Source organism: Phoenix dactylifera, chromosome 1 (assembly GCF_051530095.1).
Source record: "Phoenix dactylifera cultivar Ajwa chromosome 1, Ajwa_hap1_PhDact_Kaust_v1.1, whole genome shotgun sequence".
Classification (NCBI taxonomy): domain Eukaryota; kingdom Viridiplantae; phylum Streptophyta; class Magnoliopsida; order Arecales; family Arecaceae; genus Phoenix; species Phoenix dactylifera.
The window spans coordinates 59945683-59968328 of record NC_143190.1 but is presented as its reverse complement, the minus strand read 5'-3'; the positions used below and the strand labels follow the sequence as shown (position 1 = coordinate 59968328).

At 37.3% G+C, this 22646-nt stretch overlaps 1 pseudogene; it reads right to left on the bottom strand.

Moving 5' to 3' along the window:
• Positions 1–631: 631 nt before the first annotated feature.
• On the bottom strand, positions 632–22335 carry LOC148715448 (respiratory burst oxidase homolog protein F-like; annotated as a pseudogene).
• Positions 22336–22646: the final 311 nt, after the last annotated feature.

Here is a 22646-nt window from a genome sequence, read left to right as displayed (position 1 = left end):
TGCCGGGCTATCAAGCACCTAGCCGGTAAGCACCCTCATGCCACTTCCTAGATGAAGAGCGTCACATATGGATGAACCCGCATCCTCCAAATCCACCCACCCTTTATCTGTCGAGCCGGCTCTATAGTTAACAACATCTGAAGATCCCTAGCTCGCACCCGCGACCGCCCTATCGGCATCCAAACTAGCCTATCCCGACTCTCCCGTGCAGGAACTGCTAGTGCCAGAACCATCTATGCCAACTACTCCCCGAATATCTCTCGAATCAATCCCTCCCTCCAATAACCCCCACCGGGCTCCAGCAGGTCACTGACCCTATAACAGGCTAACCTCGACGTATCTACCATGGTCGGCAATCTACTGATCGGCTGCTCAGTCACTCAGCAATCCTCTAGCGGATCGATGGAGTGACCATCACCAATAGCCCATCTGATCTTCAGAAGCACCAGCGCAGCTCTAGCACACATCTCCCTCCAAATTGGTGAATGGTGATAGACAGCTTGAACTCCGGGCACTAAAACACCATACTTGGCCCTCATCAAAAATGACCACATGCCATTAGGCTCAAGCACAAATCTAGCTGCGTGTCGTGCCGCTAAGGTCTCACGTCTCGCCACCAATGACTGCACCCCTAAACCCCATAACTGGTCGGTTGACAATCGAAGGAGCCTTGTTCAAGAGTCACCCAATAGAAGTATGCATTGGTTGTCTTAAGAGTCCACTTCGGTCTTGAGGCCTCGAGAAGTGTGTGCAGATCGACGCGCCCGTTCTGACCTGGGGGGAATAATCCAAGAGAGAATCCCAGAAACAGGCGAGAATAGAGTGGATATTTTCTTCATGTTTTCTACTTTGGAGTGAACGCAAGGGTCAACAGAAAAAGCTTCAAGCAAACTTTAAGCCACACACAGGAAAGGAACAAGTACCCAGAATTGGAAGGAAACCAGAACCACGGGAAACAACAGAGAATATAATGGATAGTGAAGTCCACCCTGAAAGCTAAATTATCCTAGAAAATTACCTAGAACTAATTCTACAAGAAGGAACTACTCACTGCTTGCTCCTCCATTTACAATATTGTTAAGCAAATCCTTCAATATACTGATGAAAAGTGCAGCCCCATGCCAATTCCGAGGCCAACGAGGAGTGGGACATCATACTTCTTGTAGTCCTGAGCTGGAGCACCGTAAGTTCCATCGATCAAGAGCTTCGGTAGGCTGAAGTTAGGACTGGTCATGATAGTTGCCATAAGTAGAGGAAAGAAAAAGAAAATGGAGGTACAATCCTTTCAATTGGTTCTTGTTGCGGGGATGGCCTTTGGCCGGAGCCTCACACAACAGCATAGCCCACATTAAGCTAGCAGAGAAAGAGGACTGCGTTCCTCCCGAGGTATTGTCCGCTTTGGGCGCTCCGGCCCGCGCGTCCAACGCAGACGGGGGGAGACCACTGCCCTTTGGGTGCTTTGGCCCGCGCGTCCAGCGCAGACGGGAGGAGACCACTGCCCTCACGGTTTTGCCCTTCAAAAGGTGCCTCGAGAGGAAAGAATTTCCATCCCCATTTAAAGCACAGAACCTTTCCGCTACTAGCCGATGTGGGACTAAATTCAAGGCCCCCTCCCCCCCCGCAACATAACCCCCCCAGCGGGAAGGTTCTTGAGTCTCCGCAGTCCTGAGGGGTAGTCAACGGTGGAAGGAGGCGCCCCCTACCTGGCGCGCCATCTGTTGCAGGGACAACCTTTGGCCGGAGCCTCACACAACAGCATAACCCACATTAAGCTAGCAGAGAAAGAGGACTGCGTTCCTCCCGAGGTATTCCCCCAGCGCAGACGGGGGGAGACCACTGTCCTCACGGTTTTGCCCTTCAAAAGGCGCCTTGAGAGGAAATAATTTTCATCCCCCATTTAAGGCACAAAACCTTTCTGCTACTAGCCGATGTGGGACTAAATTCAAGGCCCCCTCTCCCCTGCAACAGTTCTAGTTAAATTCTTGCTACAAGTAGCGAGCCTCTTAAATCAGCTCCGGCAATGTGGCAAAAGTTCAGGCAACTCCAAAAGTTGCTAGTTACGACATTTACGCGGTTATAAGTTGGATAAAACTACTATCTTGACTGATATTCACCAAACTTAGTGTATACCTTTCTTGGGTGGTCTCATCTGTTTGAGATATCAAAGGAGAAGACAGAGAGTATTCAGAATACATAATATTTTGGAGTTGCTACAGCAGAGCTCTCCAACAAAAATTGGAAGAATGTCTTTCAAAAACAAAGTCTGTTTTTCTTTACAATAGTGACTGATGGACTATCCATATCTCCCATAGAGAACTGAACAGCCTTTCATAGAGAACTGAACAGACTCAACACTTACATGACACTTGTCTAAGAAACAGCTGGATGTGGGACACATACAGAGATATTTTTAATACATCAGAATATTCATTACAGCAAAGAAGTGCATTACATTTCAACACTCCTTAATGCACTTTCTTTACAACTCCAATCAACTCTCCAAGATAAAAGAACTTCTCTTTGGTGAGGGGCTTGGTAAATATGTCTGCTAGTTGATCTTCAGTTCTACAATGTTCCAACTGAATTTCTTATTTTTCTATTGCTTTCCTGATAAAGTGATACTTTATGGCAATATGCTTGGTGCGATCATGACTGACTGGATTTTTTGCAATGGAAATAGCTGATTTATTATCACAGTACAAGGTTGTTCCTTCTTCTTGTTTTTCTCTAATATCTTCAAGGATCCTTCGCAGCCATACTGCTTGTGCTGTTGCTTTTGCTGCAGCAACATGCTCTGCTTCAGCTGAAGATTGAACCACAATTTTCTATTTCTTAGATACCTACGAGCATGCACTTGTACCAAGAATAAAAGCAAAACCAGAGGTACTCTTCATATCATCAAGACACCCAGCCCAATCACTATCTGTATACCCAAATAGCTTTGAGGTGTTTGCAGTCTTGTACAATATTCCATACTCAAGTGTGCCCTGCAAGTATCTCAAGACTTTTTTTGCTGCTCCAAAGTGATTCTGACTTGGACTTTTTATATATCTTAAAAGCAAACTTCCAGCAAACATAATATCAGGTCTAGTGATGGTAAGATACAAGAGATTCCCAATTAAACTCCTATATGCAGAAGCATCAACCTTCTTGGCACCATCTTCTTTTCTGAATTTCCCATTTGCAAATAAAGGAGTATGTACAAATTTGCAACCAGCCATGTTGAACTTCTTTAAAATACTTTTTGCATATTTCTTTTGGGAAATGAAAATTCCATCTTTCCTTTGGCATACTTCAATTCCCAAAAAATAATGTAGTAACCCCAAATCACACATCTCATAGGTTTGCATCATATCATTCTTGAAGTCTTGAATAGCCTTCTCATCATTGCCCTTAATAATTAAGTCATCAACATAGACTGAAACAATGAGAATATAATTTTCTTCTTTCATAACATATAATGTGGGCTCACTCTTGCTCCTCTTAAACCCTTTCAAGGTAAAATACTTATCAATTTCACTGTACTAGGCACGGGGAGCTTGTTTCAACCAATATAGGGCCTTTTCCAATCTATAAACTTTATTTTCTCCTCCTTCTACTAAGAACCCTTGAGGTTGCTCAACATATACTTCCTCTTCCAATACTCTATTTAAGAAAGCTGATTTAATATCTAACTGATAGATCTTCCATTTCTTTTGAGCAGCTAAAGCAATTAACATTCTTATTGTTTCATGCCTTGCAACTGGAGCAAAGTTTTCAGAGAAGTCTATACCTGGCTTTTGAACAAAGTTTTTCGCCACAAACCTTGCTTTGTGCTTTTGAATGCTCCCATCTTGATTCAGTTTAGACTTGTATATCCACTTGACACCAATAACTTTTCTTCCCTTTGGTCTATCAACTAGTTTCCAAGTGTTGTTTTTCTCTATCATGCTCATCTCATCCTCCATGGCCTTCACCCAAACCTCTTGCATCTTTGCTTCTTCAAAACTTTCTGGTTCTATGGCTGAGAATTGCATGACTCATATAGCTCACTTAAACTTCTCATTCTCCTTGGAGGAGATTCAGGAGAGGAGAGATTTATGAAGACAATGTATTACCTGAACTTGAGCTTGAAGGAGCTGATACTGTTTGTGAAGAAGTAACCGTATCATGCATCTCTGAAACTTTGTCCTGCACTTCAAAAATTATATATGGTGTCTCTTGGACTTTCTTTTCCTTCCAATCCCAAGAGCCTTTTTCATTAAAAATAACATCTCTACTAATAATTAACTTGTTAGTTTCAACATTATAGAGTCAATATCCTTTTGTATTGGAACTATATCCAAGAAAAATACATTTGTCACTTTTTTCATCAAATTTTTTTCTTTTTTCAGAAGGAATATGAGCATAGCAAATGCAGCCAAAGACTTTGAAATAGCTTACCAAAGGCTTTCTTCCACTCCAAGCCTCAAACGGAGTCTTATTTGGCATAGCTTTTGTAGGACATCTATTCAGAATATAAACAGCTGTATTAACAACTGCTGCCCAAAAACTTTTGGGTAAGCCTTTCTCATTTAGCATTGAGGTTGCCATCTCCACAATGGTCCTATTCCTGCGTTCTGCAACACCATTTTGTTGTGGGCTGTATCCTGCTGTTAATTGCTTCCAGATGCCTTCATTTTTACAATATTCTTCAAACTCTCCTGATGTATATTCACCCCCTCAGTCACTTCGAATAGTTTTGATGCCATAGCTACTTTGCTTCTCCACAAGAGCCTTGAATTGCTTGAAGACCAAAAAAGTTTCTAATTTCTCCTTCAAAAAATACATCCAGGTCATTCGAGAATAGTCATCCACAGAGATAAGAAAATACCTATGCTCACTTAAGGAAGGAGTTCGCATTCGCCCACAGATGTCAGTGTGAATAAGCTCCAAGGGTGCTGTTGCTCTCCATGATGTCTGTCTTGGAAATGTTTTGTGGTGTTGCTTCCCCATTATGCATCCCTCACAAGGATCCATTCTTGTTTCAATCTCAGGAAGACCATGAACCATGTTTTTACTTTAAGCAATTTTAGTCCATTAAAATTCAGATGGCAAAATCTTTTGTGCCACAACCAGCTGTCTTGTAGTACTTTACTTTTCAAGGCAGAGAATGTTCCATATTAAAACTTTATGAGAAAATTTCTGTTTTGTTCCATCTTAACATTTGCAAGCACATGATCTTTGTTTTTTCGATCATAAATTCTGCATCCATGATTTCCAAAATGCATATCATAGCCATGTTCAATTAGTTGTCCAACACTCAACAAATTTTGTTGTAGATCAGCTACAAGTAGAACATCTTGAATGTATTTGCATCCTTTCTTGGTTTCAACTACAATTTTTCCTTTTCCTTTAGCTTGCACAACAGACCCATCTCCTAATCGAACCTTGGGTATAACTGTAGTATCCATGTCATGAAATATTTTGTCATTTCCTGTCATATGATTGCTGCAGCCACCATCAAGATACCAAGTATTACATTTTTCTGCAGAGGCTGAATCACAAGCAAAAAATAAATTTCCCTCATCATCTCTCTTCTGAGTAATTTGTCTGTACATTTGCCTTAAGTCTGCAATTTTTTTCAATATGTTCGAACTTCTTACGGTGACGACATTGAGGCTTCCCTTGCTATCACCTTGAAATTCTTGCTGCAGAATGTCCCGTGCCTCCTTTGCTGTCGCTGCACCAATGATCCTTGGAAAGATGACTGACGAAACTCCATTTTGAATTCTTGAGAGAGCTTTGGCATCATTCATTCTAATTGCTTCCAGTTTTTCTTTCTCAGCATTTGTGAGTTGGTTTTCATCTGCTAGTTCATTGTAACTTTTTTCAACGATGCTCCAGAGTCCCTCTGAGAGAAGCAAAGTCCTCATCTTCACTTTCCAGAAATCATAGTTTTCTCCTCCACTACAGGAAATGTGAGTTTTGCCGACTATGTTTTTCCGACGCTAGGGAAAAGCGTCAGGAAAGTTTGGCTCAGCGCCAACCTTTGCCGACGCTTTGGTCTAGCGTCGGTAACTCTGCAACAATAACGACGCTTTAGAGCGTCGTTACAACTTTGAGAAACAACGACGCTGTTAAGCGTCGTTATAAAACATAAAACCCCAACCCGTCGCCAGGCCCCTCTCCTCATTTTATATCAGTCGATGCCCTAGCTACGCGCCGTCGACCTCCTCCTCCTCCTCCTCCTCCTCTTTGTTTTTAATGCTCGCTCGGCCCCCTCTCCTCATACTCTCTCGGTTGAGCCCCATCCCTAGCCCCGATCGGCGATCGAAGATTCTGCTTCTCCGCCGTTCCCGACCTCGCCGCCGTCTGAGGTAAGCCTCCCCTTCTCCTTCTCTTCCTCCTCCTCCTCCTCCTCCTCCTCTTTGTTTTCTTCTTGTTTTTAACGCTCGCCCGGCCCCCTCTCCTCATCCTCTCTCGGTCGATGCCCTAACTGCGTGCCAATATTTGACCTCCATCCCGAGACCTAGCTACTCCGCCGCCGTCGACCTCGCCGTCGTCTGAGGTAAGTGATCCTTTTTCTTCAAAAATTAATGACACTCGACAACATTTTCTTTCAATAAATTAGAAATTACCAACCTGCAATAACCCATTCATTTTTGTACATTTGGTGTCTGCAGCAAGTAACTGGCCTCCGCAAAGCTTTCCTGCATTATTTCATTTCTATTCATTTTTATACCTCTCACAACTTTATGATAGCCTAATTTCGTATTGGTATGAACAAGAAAGATCCGGTTTCTTCTTATTTAAATTTTTGGTTGTTTCTTCTTTTCCTTTTAAGGGTTGCTTTTTTATGTCATGTGCAAGATGATTCTTCCTCTTGTTCATGAGTCCATTTGACATGCCACAAATCTGATGGCAGACTCTGTCTAATTTTTGGTTTTAAAGAATTTGTCTAGATCTTAAGATTAGGTAATGTCTATAGTATGGTTAGCTAGTTCCTTTGCTTCTTTTCTTTTTATGCATAGTTCCTTTTTCCTTGCGTGCTGTCTGTCTTCGGAGCACTGGTGGGCTTTAGAAAATGTTTGAAGTTAATAATATACCAATGGTGTATCTCTGTCTTTAAAAGTTAGGAGGTGGAAGTATTGATCTCCAACTAGTTCCTGAAATTGTCTCTTTTTTTTGTGTGTGAGAATTGGTTTGAAGGGGCCTATGACTGTGTGTATAGCTGAAAAAGCTCCATTGCATGGATTTCTATAGGAGGGATTGAGAGGACCAGGGGATAATTGATGGTGCTGGATTTTTAATGATTAAGAAGGGGTTGGTGTAATGGTTGTGGATCTTGGAATGCATCATTGCATGTGCCTCCACATGCCTTCCAATTCTAGCAGTGGTGGCAGATTTTTGAAACTTGGGATAATGATGGAGAATAACACTTATTGTCAAGAATTCCAGCCACTTTCTGATTTTTTTTTTTTAAATTTTTTCTTTTGTTTTCTTGAAGGGTGGAAACCTGGAACTGCCCTAAACTGTTGGCTTTGAGAAGGGGTGGTAGGGTACTATAGCTTTGACCCCAAACAAAAGCACAAACTTTTGACCCACAAACTGGTCTCTCTATTTAAAGCTGTAGGGCTTTATCTTAGCATGCTGTGGGATGGCTGAAACTGGTCTTTGCACTTTGTCCAGAAAAGGTTTGATCTACGTTCCATTTTTCCAGCCAAAGCCTTTCATAAGCAAGAAAAGTCTCACTCCTTGTAGCCCCAGCTGAAGGAAACAAGTAGTGCCAATTCACTGGCAAAACAAGATTAGAAGCTTTCTGACAAAAGCAATATGGTGCTTTGCCTAATCACAGATGCATTGATCAAAGATATTAATTACTATAATATTAATTATTATAATTTTTATAATATTATATCATAAACTTAGGTGTTAGGTTTTGATATATATATATGTGGTGGTCAAGTTCGAGGGTGATGGTTTGGGATTTGATGGCAGTGTATATAAGATCTGAGCTTGAGGTATTAAAAGACTGAGATCGAAGTGAAAGAACAGAGATGCAACTTTGTCTGCAATGAGAAGCGATTCTGATAATGCATCAGATTCTCTAGAGAACTTAAAAATAATTAAACTTGAGGACCTTAGATGATTTTAGGAGTAAGTGGACTGCAATACGAGGAAATTGAGTTTGGTGATTTGCATATGGAAGGTGGTTTAGGAGTTGTCCCATCACGAGTTTCTATGCTGTCATGACCAAGGAGTAAGTGGACTGACATACCAAGTATGATGCCATATAATTAAATAGGTCAAGATTTTTGGGGATGCACACCCCAGAATCAAACTGAGAACCTCTGGTTGCTAAGCAAAGGGGTGTGACCACTAGGACAAGGCTTAGCCTCAAAAGTCACATTTATCATGACAGGGTTGGATAATAGTATTGACTAATCTAGGGTATACAAAGTGAAATTGTAATGTCCTCTGAGTTGTAAGCTAGATTCCGCCATACAAAAAGTTGAACATTTGCAATATGCTAAGATTAGATTGTGTTGCCCAAGGTGACAAGCCAAGAGGGGGGGGGGGGGGTGAATTGGTTTCTTTTAATTTTAACTATCTTACTTGTGTTAAATGATGAGTTAGTGAACTTAAACAAATCACAATACAAACAACAAGAAGTATAGTGGTTCGGTGCTCTCCTTAGCACCTACGTCCACTCCCCAAGCGACCCCTTGGGAATTCACTATAATCCCGCAGATTACAGTTGGATTGTTTTTCGGGCTCACAATCCAAAAACCTTTACACTTTGGTTTTTCGGGTTCACCAAAAATCTATGTTGGTTTTACGGGCTCACCAACGAACCTTTGTTGGTTTTACGGGCTCACCAACGAACCTTTACAATTGATTTTCCGGGTTCACCAATCAACCTATTCCGTTGGTTTTGCGGGCTAACCAACCAACCTTTACAAGTAGTTTAATAAACAAAGAAAGAAGATTTAAACTCCTAAATGAGCAAATGAAACAATATAAACTACAAAGAAGAGTTTAGAGAATATTTATCGCTTGATGTGACTTCTCTCTTCTTTGTCAAGGATGCTTCACTCTTCAAGGATGGATGGAGCTCTTGATGACTCTTTGAATCTGCTCAACCACTTTCTTTTGATTCTTGAATGAAGCACTTGGATGAAGCTTGCCTTGCTAGGGTTCTCTCTTAAATGCACTTGATGTATTTTTCCAAAGCTTACTTTCTCTAATGAATACTCCCTCTTAAATACTTCTTCAACCTCCAAATAGTCCTTCCTGACCGTTGGATTGAAGAAACTAGCCGTTTATAGCCGTTGGAAGTCCAAAAAGTACTTCTGCACAACTAGCCGTTATGCTTCTGCCCGTGCTTGGGTCGACCCAAACTTTTCTTGGGTCGACCCAAATCTTAGGTCAGCTCAAACTTTTTCTTGGGTCGACTCAACTTCTTCTTGGGTCGACCCTAACAGGGTTTCCAGAGAACCTTTTCTGTCTTCTGTTCTGTCTTGCCTTTGGGTCGACCCACATAGGGTTTGGGTCGACTCAAGCTTGGGTCGACTCAACTTCATCTTGGGTCGACCCTCTCAGTAAATCCAGAGAACCATTTTCTGAGTTGTTTTGAGGATCTTGATGTTTGGGTCGACTCATGCTTTCCTTGGGTCGACCCAACTCACTGTTCATTTGTGCCATTTTTGCAGAAGTGTGCCAAATACTTTCTTGATGTGCCGGGATCGACCCAATCATCCTTTGGGTCGACTCAATCCACACTTTGCTGCATCTCAAGGTTAGATTCATTCAAATAAACAATGAAATGTATCTATATCAATTTAAACAAATATACTGAGAGTAACAGACTTAAGAATGTAGTATCGATTTAACTTATAACATACTCTAGATAATTGCTTGTTAATCATCAAAATAACACTATCATCCTCAATCTCCCCCTTTTTGATGATTACAAAATAAAGAGTATGAGCCTATTGATACTTGTCTTTAAAATCAGTTTTTTTGAAAGGGCTTAACTTGCTGAATTTCAGCTTTTCATATATAAGAGTGAAGTCTCCCCCTATATCATTCAAATGTTGTCAATTTGACTTTTTGAATTACTCCCCCTTTCATTTATAATTCATTAAAGATGAAACTCCAAAAATTTGAGATAAAACATGAGTTTCAGGTTATGTATCGAGGTGTGAAAGGTGCGTGCCAAATTCTGAAATTATATGTGCCAAATTCTGAAATTTGATATAAATTTTTGACTTGATCATTTTCATTGTTGCAAATTGCTCCCCCTTGGATGTATATGCTTTTCTATATGATTTTCAATTTGTTTTACAAATTATTTCTCTTTCTTTCTTTACTTCTCCTCTTATTACTCTATCTTTACTTCTCCCCTATTACTCTTTCTTTACTTCTCCCCCTTTTTGTTACTCTATTTACTCTATCTTTACTTCTCCCCTATTACTCTTTCTTTACTTCTCCCCCTTTTTGTTATCATCAAATAGGTACATGGAAAAAGACACAATAAATAACAAACATTCAAACTTCATTGATCAAAATAGGAACATTTTAGTACAATCATGCCAAAAACAAAAGCAAATACAATGTTCCTCAATCAAGGTTCAAAATACATGATCAACATAAAATACATATGAGAACTAGATACATATCCTAGGCTCTAAACAAGATCGTGAGACTCTCCCGGATCGCTTGGCTACGGCTCTCTTGGGTCCCATTTCTCCAAGATCTTGAAGTAATCTACTGTTTGGAGATGATTGGAGAAGATTTGAGAGTGGGGAATAGGATTTTCGGAAGAGGACAAAGGGTAAACAATGCCCTAGATAGCTCACAGGTCCCCCTGTTAACAGTGGGGTCCCGACATTGGGTCGACTCAAAAATTTTCTTGGGTCGACTCAACGTTGGGTCGACCCTATTCTGGGTTGGGTCGACCCAAGTTCAGAAATTTTCCTTTCTCTTCCTTTTCGCTTCTAAAAAAAAAATTTTTCCTTGCTTCCAATCCTTACAAATTCTTTCTGGGACAATAATACATGAGTAAGGAATCTATAGATTACAAGTTTGACTCATGTTTCATGGATTTTTAGAAATGGAAGGAATGTATCATGAGACTGCTTGCTCCCTTTTATATCTCTTCAATAAAAAGGATCACATATGCCTAATTCCCTCCTTAGCGTGCAGAATCTATCTTCACTCAAGGGTTTTGTGAATATGTCGGCTAATTGTTTTTCAGTGCATATATGCTCAATACATATGTTTCCATTTTGCACATGATCCCTAATAAAATGATATCTTATTTCTATGTGTTTGGCTTTAGGAATGAGATATTTAGGATGTAAGCCAGAAGTGATCTCTAAATGTAGATTCCAAAGATAGTTTTGAAATCAAGTGTAGATGGAATCCTTTTCAAGTTATTTCAAGGAGTATCAAGAATAATATTCAAAGAAAGCACGAATGAAAATCCAATACCCTTTTTTTTTTAATATATTAAGTATATAGCAACATGAGAGCAATCTAATTAATTTTTAGAGTATAGTATAAGAGCAGATAAAGATCAAAATTTATATACTCGAAAAACATAAGATTATGTTGAATCTTTAATTCTTAATGACTTCAAAGTTCTTTCATGATATAAAAGTATTGGAGCATAGATACCAAAATATAAATTTATGCAATGTAGGATACATAAAATTCAGGGCTTTGGAAGTTCTTTTAAAGCTCTCTTAAAGACTTTCTTTTACTCCTTTAAAGATCCTAGCATCAAAATCAATTAAAATGAATTGGCTCAGGATTGAAACACTAAAGTGCAAGCCAATAAGAGCTCATTAGTAGATTCCAAGATAAATTTTCGAAACTAAGACAGATGGAATCCTTTTCAATTAAATTTTTAGAAATAAATGATTTACCGATGAATACAGATGAAAATCCAACTTTCAAAAGATATTCAATGAAGCACAAAGTTTAATACCACTTTACATTTAGTATTCTTTGTCTCATCGTTAGATGCGAATTTATACGATTAAGTTCTATATGATCTCTCACTCTGAAATTTTCTTTCTCCCCCTTAATTAATCATTCTATTTGAGAGTTTAGAGTTTGAAGATAATTTTCAATAAAGAGATTGAGTATTTAAAGCTCCCCCTCAAAAGATGCATTTTCTTTCAAACTTTTTTTTTTTGTTCTTCTATAATATCAAGAATGTAGAGTGATCTAGAATTTTTCAAAATTTATAGCAATCACTCTTTTTAATCTTTCAAGAATAAATTATATTTCCTCTTATTTTTTTGAATATGTATGGAGATATTAATCAGAAAATAATTCTTTTGAAGCTCAAATTTCTTTCAAAAGTAATTACATTTTCTTTCCTATAAGAATTATTGAAGTGAGTTGAAATATTCTAAGCTTTAGGATCATTAACTCTCTTCTTAAAAATAGCTTTTCTTTTTAATGATAGAAGCATTTAATTATGTAGGAGTGTATATTCAAAATATTAATTTTTTAGTCATAGTTTTTCAGCAATGTATATATGAAGCATCATAAATCTTTTTAATATCAAAATAATATCATATATTTAGAACCATTTATTTGCAATCAAGATCATTGAAAAACACATCATTTAGACCAATTTCAGTACACTTATAAGATAAAAAATGATATGTTTCAGATGCGTATCGGAGCAAACAACCAAGGTATCCAAAGTAATTCTGTTTTTCTTAAACCGTAGTTTTCATCTAGAAATCATATTGAGTTATTCCCCAAAATGATACAATCATTGAAGTATATAATGAAAGTTACAAAAAAATGCAACGATAGAAGCATTTTTAAATTAAGTTTAAGCTTTTATCCTTAAGGTGTGTTTTCAAGTGATCGAAACTTCATTTGGCTTTTCACAAGCTTTTTATATACTTTCATTTATCTTGTCATTCATTTCCTCATTTTTGAATTTCTTCCTTTAACCACTCAGTGAATATTCTAATCTTCATTTCTTTTGGTTTTACTTTTCTATGCTCTATACTCTGTTTGCTCCCTATCCGGTGGAGTTGGAAGGGGCACGAGGTACTACCACTAGCCTCCCTCTTGTGCCGTCCCTAATATACCCTACACCGAATAGTTGGGTCAAATAGTGCCGGGTACTATCACTAGCCTCCCCATTGGCACCATCCCTATGATGAGCAATGTAGAAAGGTTAAACTTTTCTCTTTAAAAATGTTCACTCCAAACTCTTCCTATTATAGTTGATTATGGATTTTATCCCATCCAAAGGAATGCTCACATAATTCTTATAAATGTGCTGAATATATTATACTTGTTTTGCTTTTACCTAAGATTGGAGTACTTAGTTTTATTATCTTAACAGATTTTTATGAATCTTTTGATATCAATTAGATGTGATTCATTAGAATTAGTTTGATATCTTTGCATATAAGCACAAAATGAGCATACAATTTGGCCTACAAGCTGCATGATATAGTAATACAGCTTCAAACAATAAAATTACCTTGCTCATTATTTTTAAACTCTACAATATGGGGTCATAGATATACCTTTCTTCATGCCAAACTTCTGTAAGAATATTCTTGTAAACTTACTTTGGCCAATGAAGATTCCCTTTCTTATTTGTCTTAGTTTGGAGTTCGAGAGAAAAAATTAGTTCATCCATTTTACTCATTTCGAACTCACCCTGCATGAGCTTAAAAAAAAAAAACTTTACATAAAGCTTCATTAGTAGCACCACAAATAATATCATCAATATATATTTGAGCAATTATGATATCAGAATTTTTCTTTTTGATACATAGTTTTATCACTATTACTTTCTATCAAAAAGTTACTTAATCATTCATATCATGCTCTTGGTGCTTGTTCTAAATCAAATAGTATTTTATCATGTTTGTAATGAATATTTTTCAAATATAGATGGTTATTTTTACATAAAAATTTTAATAATATAACCACACAGAAGTTCATTCTACACATTCATTTGACAAAATACAAGTCTCATAAAACAATCAAATGAAAGTGGTTATCTTTGGCTTCTAATTATGCAAAAATTTCATCAAGATCTATTTCATCTTTTCTGATTAATTCTTTTAGTAATCACAAATTCTTCTTAATTTAGTGTGTTTCTGAAAAACTCAGTTTTGTTCCAAATATAAAAAGTTTTCAGATTCTTCAATAAGATTTCAAATTTTATCCCTTTCAAAATGATTTAGTTTAACTTAACCAATTATCATCTTATTCATTCTTCTTAATGTCTTTTAAATAGAAGCAAAAATGACAAACTATATTCTCAATAAAAGATCTAGTTTTAATAAGAATAATATGAATTGACATTTCTACAACTGGTATCTTTTCATTGAATATTCTATATGCATTGCTTAGAGAGTAATATCCAAAGAAACACTTGTTTTATCAGATTTGGCATATATTTCATTCTTGAGAACATAACATGTATAACTGAAAAAAAAATAAAGGTATGCACCATTTGATATTTTGTTTTTCATGAGTTCACATGGGGTTTTTTTTTTTTCAAAAATAGATTTAATAGAAACCTTATAATATGACAAGCTGTGATGATAACATTAATCAACTGCTATCACAAAGCATTGTCCTTACACAACAAAGGTTCTATTTTTATATTTTTATAACCCCTATATGTAATAGTATTCTTGGTGCAAAAACAATTGTATTCAATACCGTTTTCTGTGCAAACCTTATTAACAAATTGGTTTCAAAACTGTGCCATGATACTTTCACAGTTTGCAAACCTTTTTCATTTGAAACCTTTTGTAAGTTTGTGCCAAAGCAGAAAATATTTCAATTTAAGTGCCAAGAATAAAACCAACGTTAGCTTTGAAAAATCATCCATAATTACAAAGTCAAGAAGCTTATCTCCTAGGCTCACTATCCTAGAGATCCAAATAAGTTCTTATGGAGAATTTTCAAAGACTAAGAGGTGGAAACAATGTTTTCAGATTTCGAAATGATTCTAGTTTGTTTTTCTAGATGACATGCATAGCAAACTTTGACCTTGTAGAAATTAATTTAAGTAAACCAATGACAAGGTCTTTTGAGATTAAGTACATACTAGTATGAATTGATTTTATATGCCAAAAGTGGTTTCTTTAATCTTGGTATTCATAGTGCATATATTTAAAGTCATACCAAGTATACATTCTCATGTCTATGATCAATAAAAGATAATACCATTGATAAAAACTCTTAATCAAGCATATAGAGAATTCATAGAGTTATTCTTAATAAATTGATTAATCATTTAGCAACTTATCCAGCAGTAAGTAAAGCATACTATAAAATGAAGTGATTTGATTATGTTTTTTTTAAAAATATTACCTATATCACAAAATTGATTAATACCTGCAATTTATGTTTTAATTAGATACTAAGGCAAAGAGAATGATGAGATGCAAGGATTACTAATTTCATTATTCTTTTCATTTCAATTACTTTTCATAAGTATATTTTAAGTTTCATTCTTTAATATATGTCTAGAGCACCCAATGTCTAAATTAACATCTTTTGTTGGAGCCTTGAGTGCTAGACACACCTACAGAAAATATTCAGATTTTCAACTTAGGAACCCAAACTCTTTTGGGTCCTTGTAGGTTAGCTATTATTGTTCCTTTTGGAACCCATATTTTCTTAATAGCTATTTTGTCTATAGGCTTGCAGATTTTAGGATTATAAGGAATGTATTTTTGCATACTCTTATTAAATTTAACAAACATCGATTTAATATAAGTAGATGATGGATTTTTAATTTTCTGTTTTTGTTCATTAGGTTCATCAGATAAATTAGAATCCATTTTATGATAGATAGTGGAGGATTTAACACATATGTCATTAAGGGATTTTTGTGTGTACCAAGATTGATATCCTAATCCAGCCTTTTCAAATTCAGCTCTTTGATTATTTATCATTAAGTTCAGTTTTTCAGAGCTGATAGTAAATTTTTCAACTATAGGCTTAAATTTGTTAACTTCTTTAGTTAGCCTTTCATTGTCTTCTGAAAGTAATTTATTATTTTTCTGAGTTATATCATAGCTTTCAGCAAGAGATATATTTTTCTGATTTAGCTTTTTATTCTTTAAACTAAGCTTCTTATATTCTAAGTATAGATCAGAAAAAGCATCATGAAGTTCATCAAATGTAAAATCAGATTGAGTTTCAGCATGTACTTTATCTTGAAATGAGAAATCACTTTGTGTTCCAATACATACCTTATCTTCATGTGCCATAAAGCAAGGATTTTTAATTTCAGTTTGCTGCTCTTCTTCTTCAGAGCTAGTTTCAGATTCACTAAAAATGTTAGTGCATTCATATTTACCTTCAAGCATATTCCAGATTTCCTTAGCAGTTATGCAAAAAGATATGCTATTAAGTTCACTATCATCTAATGCACAATATAGAATATTCATGGCTTTTGCATTTTGCTGAGCCATTTTCTTATCATGATTAGCATTTGTATGTAGCCCATTGACTATGATACTCCATAAATCGTAGTCATGTGCTTGAATGAAAATGCGCATGCGTGCTTTCCAATGTGTGTAGTTTATACCATTAAATAGTGGAGGTCTATTAATTAATTGTTCCTCACTCATAGAACATCCCACTTGGGTTGTCATGATCTTTAACTCTTGATTGTGAGATCAATAATTACTATTGGAGCACCTTGCTCTGATACCACTTGTTGCCCAAGGTGACAAGCCAAGAGGGGGGGGGGGGGGTGAATTGGTTTCTTTTAATTTTAACTATCTTACTTGTGTTAAATGATGAGTTAGTGAACTTAAACAAATCACAATACAAACAACAAGAAGTATAGTGGTTCGATGCTCTCCTTAGCACCTACGTCCACTCCCCAAGCGACCCCTTGGGAATTCACTATAATCCCGCGGATTACAGTTGGATTGTTTTCCGGGCTCACAATCCAAAAACCTTTACACTTTGGTTTTTCGGGTTCACCAAAAATCTATGTTGGTTTTACGGGCTCACCAACGAACCTTTGTTGGTTTTACGGGCTCACCAACGAACTTTTATAATTAGTTTTCCGGGTTCACCAATCAACCTATTCCGTTGGTTTTGCGGGCTAACCAACCAACCTTTACAAGTAGTTTAATAAACAAAGAAAGAAGATTTAAACTCCTAAATGAGCAAATGAAACAATATAAACTACAAAGAAGAGTTTAGAGAATATTTATCGCTTGATGTGACTTCTCTCTTCTTTGTCAAGGATGCTTCACTCTTCAAGGGTGGATGGAGCTCTTGATGACTCTTTGAATCTGCTCAACCACTTTCTTTTGATTCTTGAATGAAGCACTTGGATGAAGCTTGCCTTGCTAGGGTTCTCTCTTGAATGCACTTGATGTATTTTTCCAAAGCTTACTTCCTCTGATGAATACTCCCTCTTAAATACTTCTTCAACCTCCAAATAGTCCTTCCTGACCGTTGGATTGAAGAAACTAGCCGTTTATAGCCGTTGGGAGTCCAAAAAGTACTTCTGCACAACTAGCCGTTATGCTTCTGCCCGTGCTTGGGTCGACCCAAACTTTTCTTGGGTCGACCCAAACCTTGGGTCAGCTCAAACTTTTTCTTGGGTCGACTCAACTTCTTCTTGGGTCGACCCTAACAGGGTTTCCAGAGAACCTTTTCTGTCTTCTGTTCTGTCTTGCCTTTGGGTCGACCCACACAGGGTTTGGGTCGACTCAAGCTTGGGTCGACTCAACTTCATCTTGGGTCGACCCTCTCAGTAAATCCAGAGAACCATTTTCTGAGTTGTTTTGAGGATCTTGATGTTTGGGTCGACTCATGCTTTCCTTGGGTCGACCCAACTCACTGTTCATTTGTGCCATTTTTGCAGAAGTGTGCCAAATGCTTTCTTGATGTGCCGGGATCGACCCAATCATCCTTTGGGTCGACTCAATCCACACTTTGCTGCATCTCAAGGTTAGATTCATTCAAATAAACAATGAAATGTATCTATATCAATTTAAACAAATATACTGAGAGTAACAGACTTAAGAATGTAGTATCGATTTAACTTATAACATACTCTAGATAATTGCTTGTTAATCATCAAAATAACACTATCATCCTCAGATTGCTCCTTGAACTTGACATAGTTCCCCATTGCTCAGATCTGATCTTGAAATCATGATGCTGACATTTGCTTTCATGCTCCATTCGTGGATCTACACAAGTTAAATAGCAAATAATACCCTAAAAAATATTTATGGATAAATCTGATCTTGTAAATTCTCATATCCACTAAAAAAATATAGTGGGATCATGAAATTTGGCTTATTAAGTTGATAGCAGTAGAACTGGAATGGTTGCTCCATGCTCATAAACGTATTATGTGGAATCTTTGTATGCTGATACTCGTTTAATTCTCAAAGTAACCTTTTCTCAACTTGCTTAGCATATACGTGCCATCAGAAATTTATGGATGCTGCTTCTTTTCATTTATTTGACCGGACAGATGCACACAACTTGTATGTTGGATTTGAATTCTCATTATAGAGCTTCTCTCTCTTGTTACATTTATTGTCCTGTTTAGTTGTTACTTCTTAAATTGTTGTAGGATATCTGACATATGCTAATGCAATATAAATTTTCAGAATTATGTTTAGACATGAGATTATGTTATGGTTGTGTATTCATTAGGCACATTTGCTTGACAGCCTCCAGAAGGAAAAGATACTTGAGTCAAAGTCTGTAGTACTAATCACATCTTTTATTATATTTTACGATCGGAATATTGATACTTTTATAAATTACTTTGCATTAAATTACTTTTATAAATTATTTCTATACTTTTAATTAACTAATATTGATTCTTTTTTATGCATACTAGATTACAACATGCCGCGAGGAAAACGTTTCAGAGATATTGAGTTTCAGCACACATCTGTGGGATCTACTTCTGATCGTTCCCAGCAGCCCGGTGAGCCTCATACTCAGTCCGGGTCCCAGTCTGCGCACGCGCCACCTGCAGATTGTCCAGACATGGATGACGTGGATGTCCTGGGTATTTTGATTTACAGTTTTTATATTAATTTTTCTTACAATCTAACTATTTTAAATCATTTGCCTTTAATGGACTTCTTATTTTATAGATGGACTGGGGAGAGTGAGGAGAACACGAGGGCCCACTCGAGCACGGGACGTATGGACCCTACCTGAGGATGAGAAGATTGTTGTCCATTGCAACGAACTGGGGCAGCCCATCAAGAATGCTGCAAGCATTTTATCCACGTTTTTAGGATCGGTTGCGCGGAAGGGACACTTGTGTCCGCTCAACTATACGAATTGGAATGAAATGCTTCTTAAAGTTGTTGAGGTAAAGAATTGAAGCTGCTTACTATCTTCAATTATTTTTTGGTTTAACATTGATATAACATTTTTGACTTTGATGTAGAAAAAGTTTGTCCTTCCTGCAAATAGCCATGATTGGGTGCTGAAGTCCGTCAACAGCAAATGGAAAGAATATAAGGCGAAGCTAAAGGCAGATTGGAAGCACGAGGGCATGACTGAAGAGGAGGTGGCCCGTGTTTGTCCTCCAGATGTAATTTCTCATCAGTGGAGGGAGCTTGTCCACTACTGGTTTTCCGAGAGAGCTCAGGTTGTGTATATTTTTTCAATACCTTATATTGTATTTACTATTAATATAGATTAGAAATTTATACATTGTATTAATTACATTGTTTATTGTTTTTCGAGGAAGACATATTCCAATATTGGTAGAGCTGCTCGAGCATCACAGACTGTTCCTCACACTTCAGGCTCCATGAGTTGTACGAGACGTAGAGCCGAATTCGTAAGTTTTTTTGAAACTCTTTAAATTTATCTTAAATTATTCTATCATATAGCATGTATACTCTTGAAATATACTTTTTGTTGTAGATGGATGATAATGGGAGGGAGCCTGGTAGGGTGGAGTTTTATAAGATGACTCACACCCACCGAGATGGCAGCTTTGTCCGGGAGGAGTCCAGAAATATAGTTGTATGTATTCATCTTTGACTTGTGCTGTATTTTTTTTTTGGTTCTAATATTGGCATACATTAATTTGAATTTTTTTTTGAGAGATGTAGGATAGTGCAACAAATCTTATTTCAGAGCGCGTCAGAGGGTCATCATCATCCGACGCGACTAATCATATTGAAGCTCAAGTGCTAGCTGAATTGATGGGCTCAGAGCGTTATGGGCGAGTGAGGGGTTACGGCGTTGGAGTTACCCCCACTCAGTTATCTTTAGTGGGCACATATACAAGAAATGCCAGAGAATCTAGTAACACTGCAGAAGTTCGTCATCTTCAAGCAACTATTGAAGAGTTGAAGCAAAACCAAGCAAATTTGCAAGCTCAGCTTACGAATATTTCATCAATGTTACAACGATTTCTCCCTTCTCAGGTAAATAACTATATATATTTGAATACTTTACATATTATCAATTATGATATATGAGTTAATGTATCACATTATTCCAAACTTCTAAGGTTTCTCTTTTTTTTTTTTAGATTTCTGATACTTCAAACGCTTGTAGAGATGATGATGGAGCTGAATCCCGTCCCTGATGCATTCTAGATTATCTTTTATGAGTTTGATATGTATATGTTTTTTATTTTTCAGAGTACATTGTAATTTAAAACTTTGTAAGCAAATTTTTAATCAGATATTACAATATTCACAATTCGAATGATCTGAGTGTTTGTATTAATGTATCAATGCAATACAGGTTCATATTGTTATAATGTATGTATTAATAAAATACAGGTTCATATTGTTATAATGTATGTTTTGTAATTTGTGTTTTATAATATGAATTGTTTTTTTTTTTTCAAAAAAGCAATTCCCGACGCTTTTAAGCGTCGGCAAAGGACATACTGTCCGCACCCGCAAGCTTATGCCGACGCTTCAAACAATTATGTTAGCGTCGGCAAATGAGCATATGCCGACGCTTTAAAGCGTTGCAAATGGGCGACGCTATAAAGCGTCGGGAAAAACCAGGAGCTAACCCGTAGGGAACTTTTTCGACGGGTTATCACTGACGCTAATAAGCGTCGGTAAATCCAGGTTTTTGCCGACACTTTCGCCCTGCATCGGCAAAAACTATTTCCACTCTGGTATGTCCGACGCTTTGGCGACGAGGGGCATTGCGTCGGTGGTAGTTTAGCCGATGCTAAAAAGCGTCGCTAAAGGTCCAACAAAGCGCCGGCATAGCTACTTTTTCCTGTAGTGCTCCAAAGACTGGAAGAATGGAGTGTGAAATGTCGGCACTTTCTCCAACCAAGGAAGCCATCTTTTTCTTGCTGGATAGGTTGCCGTTCTATTGATGATAAAGAAGACGCCCCAGATGATGTCGAAACCCGCTCTGATACCACTTTTCTTAGAGATATCAAAGGAGGAGATAAAGAGTATTCAGAATACAGAATATTTCAGAGTTGCTACAGCAGAGCTCTCCAACAAAAATTGGAAGAATGTCTTTCAAAAATAGAGTCTGTTTTTCTTTACAATAGTGACTGATGGACTATCCATATCTTCCATAGAGAACTGAACAGCCTTTCATAGAGAACTGAACAGATTCAATACTTACATGACACTTGTCTAAGAAACAGCTGGAGATGGGACACATACAGAGATATTTTTGATACATCAGAATATTCATTACAGCAAAGAAGTGCATTACATTTCAACATCATCTGCTCTGAGGAGGCCACTACTTCCAGCCACTGGAGGTTCGCAGGCCTCCAAGAAGACTCGCTTAAGCGCCCTGTCCAGTCACCTAGTTGTCTAATGTGGATGCCAAGGTAACCATCCCCAGGAGCTGAAGTTATTGAGCCTAGAGAAAAAACCAGAGTTCGAAAACAACATATGGTCAATCAACTGGTGTACACAGATGATACAAAGATAGATCTCTAATCAAACTTCTGATACATACACCTAGGCTAATTAAATGATTCGTCACAGTGTCAAAGTGAAATACATATACAAGTACTCAGCAAAAATAGGACTATAGGAGGAGATATATGAGTATACATGTCGACTATAGCTAATGAACAAATATTTTTGATACTCATATAGTTTGGAAAAACAGTCTGTTGAAGTCAGCCTTTCTTAAGCATAAATTTGTTAAGAGAATATAGAGAGCATTCTGAAATTTACCATTCAAAGAGTGAGACTGCAGGGCATTGGATAAACATATACTGCCCACTCTTGTAGCGGAATGCCGGAGCCATGGACATTTGCCAAGTCAGAACATCACCTGGATAAAGTACCAATTCTCAGTGCAAACAAATTACTATGTCAACGTAGCAAGGTAAAACCAGCAACGTTGTCGTTAAATTCATTTGGTTGACACTTTGAATGAACTGACAACCCATTAAGCTACCTTAAGGAGTCTGACTGAGTAATAGCCGGACCTCAGGGTCCTTAGGGTCCTCTCCCCTGCGTATAGAAGAACAGGAGCAACAAGGTACATCCATGTCTGCAATACTAAGTAGGACCGTATCAGTGCGGCAATCATTTGAAAATAACAAACAGGCCCAGAGAAGACGTGTTTAGTGTTTGTAAGACCTCCAAAATATCAGAAAGTTGCGAGTTAACTGAATAACACTTACAGTTTTTAGATTACAATGG